This window comes from Citrus clementina, unplaced genomic scaffold (assembly GCF_000493195.1).
Source record: "Citrus clementina cultivar Clemenules unplaced genomic scaffold, Citrus_clementina_v1.0 scaffold_2, whole genome shotgun sequence".
Classification (NCBI taxonomy): domain Eukaryota; kingdom Viridiplantae; phylum Streptophyta; class Magnoliopsida; order Sapindales; family Rutaceae; genus Citrus; species Citrus x clementina.
The window spans coordinates 15,051,307-15,056,314 of record NW_006262688.1 but is presented as its reverse complement, the minus strand read 5'-3'; positions in this window follow the sequence as shown (position 1 = coordinate 15,056,314).

Below are 5,008 nucleotides of genomic sequence, written 5' to 3'. Positions count from 1 at the left end.
CTATAGATGGATTTAGTAGTATAATCAAGGTCTAAATTTGCAACCATTATAAATCATGGATTCAATATAATAAATGACTATGATTTAAGTCAAAGCAGGACCCTTCTTTTGCTCATTTGTCAAGGTACTTTACCTACACAATTTGGTGTGCTAACATGAACTTGGACACATGGCACAATCTCAACCATTCAACAATAATACCAAATCAAAAGGTTAGAAAATCTCGAACGGTCATCTTAATTTATAGAATCCCAATTTCACGTCTATTTTTCCAGTCCAAGCATCATGATTTGAAGGAATTACCTACTAAATATAGAAAATCATAATTAATAATTAATAATTCATAAAATAGGTTAGGGATCTATTAATGCAATGAAATTGTTTGGTGTTATTAACACTGTAAGTGAAAAATGATAATTTTAACTTTTATTAAATGTATACTTTCTAGTGTTATCACATCCTTGACTAACTTATTGTTAGTCCTAACAATAACATCCGTAACTACATTAATTAAAATTAATGTATAAGCTAATAATTGTTCTTCTATCCTTCAAATATTTAAGTAAGTGAGCTTCCTTACTTTTTTTTTTCTAAGATGAAAGAAATAACTCATTAACTGGATATCAATAATCATTCCTTTGTGCGTAATTGTAAATAAACACAAAACATGTGGGGTTTCATAAAAAAAAAGCATAATATTTTTACTCTAAAAGTTTATTAAGGTTCAATCATTAAACAACAAATTATTTACAAATATTCAAATAATATATCATCAACCTATATAGTGGGCTTTGGGCCAGTGACTTTTAAACCAAATGGCCTTAAGAAATTAGATGTTGAAACACCCTTGTGGATTTAGTTACTCGGGCTTCTGATTAATTTACAATTAAGCAAGCAATATATCTTTAACCTGTGTAGCGAGCTTTGGGCCAATGACTCCAAAACTAGCTGGCCTTAGAGCAATGGGTATTGAAACACTCCTACAATCTTATTCACTTGAGTTTCAGATTTAGCAAAGTTGAGAATATTGTATTATTTATTTATTTTTTTTTAAAGGATAAAACACTCATTTTTCATTATCTTAGACGTCACCTTCAACAAACTAAGAGAACTAAATATTAGCTATTTCAACTAACAATCCACAAGTATTTGTCATGGTGTGTGTGTGTGCGCTAGAATGGTTTAGTAACATCTGTAAGATAATCAAATGAAACAAAATGGATGAGTAAAAGTTATTAGAAAGAAGAGCTCACAAATTAAATTAATTTGATGAGAAAAGGACACAAATAGCTTTTATTAAAAATGGTGCGTCTCAATAGTAAAGCGAATGAACTCCTTATTATGCCATTTACAAAACCAATTAGTTTCTTTGTTAAAAAGTGGTAAGACAAATACAATCTTTTTAAATTTCTTTTAAGAAGGAAACAAAAGCTAGAAACTTTTTATTTTTTTGTTAAAAAAACAAAAACATGGTATGTCAACGATTCCTTCCCCCCAACTAGATTGAGACATTGTCCTTAATATCTAAAGCAAAAGGAGGTAAAATTTAGAAGACTGCACCTGATAAACATGAAAGGAAAATAAACACTTGTAAACAAATACAACTAGCATATAAAAAAATAAAAAATAGTTACAGATGGCGGTTCAAATCCATCATTTTGCATTTCTTGCCACTATCAGCATTTGACCAATCTAGTTTGTAAGTGAGGAGGTTTGTTTTAGGCTGATATTCTTGCAGTCGATCAATAAATTCAGAAACGATTTTGACACGGACAAAGATTCTATGTGATGAAGAAAAAATGAAACTATGCTCGATAGTATCATTAAGGAGCATCATCAAAAGACCATAGTAATGATTTACATTTAATAGTCCAATATGTTTTTAGTGGATGTTAAATTGTGTCCATGATGTTCACTTTAGCAAAAGCTTTTGGAATTTGCTTTAGCAAAAGCTTATTATACCTAAAACTTGCATTTGTAGCTTGCAAGATAACCTCCATTAATCCAAGATCACTACTTCTGTATATTAAATTTATTTTTTGCTTAGACAATACCCTTCCAAGGTCTTTGATAGCTTCAACAACGTTTGGAGTATGTCCAGAAGTTTATCCACAAAATACACAAATTGTTTAATCATTTTAACTAAAATTGTTCCGATTAAGCTTCTCTTTCTTTTAAGGATTTGGATTGCGCAAAGAAAGATATACATATACATATGCATATCCATATACATGTACATAAGTATTTATAAATCCAAGAAAGGCAATGCATAAAAGATAATAAATGTAGAGACTGACAATTTGTCAAACAAAGTGTAATAAAAAGTAGAAATAATAATTAGTCAAATGCTATAGGAAATGCCAGATCAAGAAGTTTACAAAGTTAGAGTAAAATAATAATAGAAAAATGAAAAGGATATGTACTAATAGTTTTGATCGTGACTCACATCTTTCTTAAGCTTTATGTCTAGTATTGGCTTGAACTCCCTTTATGGGTTGGGGATAGCTTCCCATCCAAATTTCTTATTAATTGGCAAATAATGTCTTTTACCATCAGATTCTCAAGACTAAATTTTGTACTTTCATTTAGGAACTGTGTCCATAAATTGTGAATCTTGCATTGCAAGTATCCACTTGGATGCGTCTTTTAAGATCACAAGATATCATCTAATGATTTTTCACTCAGGTCATCCTTAGTGTATTTAATTTTATCTTCATGATTGTCAAAAACCATTCCTAAAGTTTTACAATATGCTTTGCAAGAAAGTCTTACACATTTATGACATTTAGAGCCAAGTCGTTTATCTCTTCTTTTTTAGCAAATGTGCTTTTCTTAAAACTAGACATGTAAGAAACAAAGTGATTAGAGAACACACTAGCTAATCAAAATTGTGCTTTAATTAACCAATGAATGTCAGTTAGAATCCCATGGATCATTAATAGACGCAATCGTTCAACATGTGCTTTGTAAATTTTTTGAGAGCATTTTGAAGGAGAGAAGGAAAATACTTAGGCAATTTATATTTTATATCTTTCATGCTTGATTTTAGGATTTCAGTTATTATAGGAGAAATAAGAATTCGATTATAAGTCACGTAGTACTGTCATCCGCCATTTAACCAAGTGGAAGAATTAAGTAACCTGAAAAACATAAAAACACAAAACAAAAGCAAAAATAAAAACAAGTAACAAGATGAAATTTAATTTCCACAGTAATCAGGATCAGAGAGAAGAAAGGTTTTCGAGACATTGAATTTTCCAAGAGTGATTTCAATCTTTGTCCATTTACATTGAATTCATTACCATTCTTTGGATTCTCAATTTCTACGGCCTCATGTAGACATACATCTTTCACAATAAATGGATAATTCTGCTTTCACTTTAACTTCCCTAGAAACAAATGAAGGTGAGAATTATAAGGCAACAACTTTTGGTTAATCTCAAATGTTTATCGATAAATTTCTTTATCATAAAAAGCTTTGGTTCTTGCCTAATAATTGTGGAATTCGCATATGCATCATTTCTTAGCTCCTCAAGTTCATTCAATTGTAATTCTTGCACATTACTAGCATTATCAAGATTTGAATTAAAAGTTTTAATAGCCCAAATTGATTTATGCTCAAGTTCAACTGGTAAATGACAAGGTTGACCATAAATCAATTGAGAATGTAACATTTCTAAAGATGTCTTAAATGTAGTATAGTAAAGCCAAAGTGCATCAGTAAATTGAAGAGACTAATTCTTCCTATTTGGGTTAACCGTCTTTTACAAAATCTATTTTATCTTTGAATTTGTTATTTCAACTTGACCGCTTATTTGAGGATGATAAGAAGTAGGAACTTTATATATAATTCCATATTTCTTCATTCAAGATTCAAATGACTTGTTTCGAAAATGCTTACCTTTATCACTGATAATGGCTCGAGAGATTCCAAATTTTCTCAAAAGTTTTCTTTAAAAGGTGGATCACAATTTTATGATCATTGTGCCAACAAGGAATCACTTTAATCCATTTCGAAAGATAGTCAACAATAATAAGTATATATACAAATCCAAATAATGATGGGAAGAGGCCCATAAAATTTATTCCCAACCATCAAATATTTCAATTACAAGGGTAGGGATTAAATGGATCATATTTCACTTTGAGATGGAACCTTAACTTTTGACAATTCTCACACATTTTATAAAATGCATGTGAATCTTTAAATAATGTAGGCTAATAAAATCTGGACTGCAATATTTTTGCAGCTATCTTCTTTGAAGAAAGGTAGCCACCACATGTTTCAAAATAGGAAAATATAATGAACTACTTACCCCAAAAATTTGATCAGAACAATATTTGAACAAGTATAGATCACCCTAGTAAAAATATTTTATTTTTATTAAGAATTTATTTTTGTCATGGGAGTTCCAATTTCACATATTTTAAGATAACAATGTTAACATACCATAGCATATTGTGTATGGAAAATAAAAACTCATTAGGAACGAATCATTGATATCTGTTAGTAGTGTTGTAGGTGGATAAAAAGTTAAGGCGTATGTGGATAATCAATGACATTGTTACCTTTTTATTCTTGTTGGTTAATGTTTTTGAAACTTAATTTAGTACTTTGTTGTCTACTACTTGTCTAAACTTAATTTGCTACTTATTTTTTTTTCCAACAGTAATGTAGTTGAACCGTGTTAATTTAAGTGATATATTTGGGATGTTTATTATGTGAATTGTATTGCAAGATTTGGTATATTTAATGTATTTGATTTGTCTTTTTATTGTAAAACAAAAAGAAAAATATAATGAAAACAAAAATATAAACCATAAGCAACATGGTATCACTAAATACTGAAACTAAGTATTTAAAATGACATTAATAATTTTTTATGTTATTTAGTCAGTTGGTTCCTGATACTGGAGTCACATAAATCACTGACATGTAAATAGTATTATTAAATACTAACACCACTGTGTTATTATCTTAGTGATATCATAGTGACGCGAATTACTG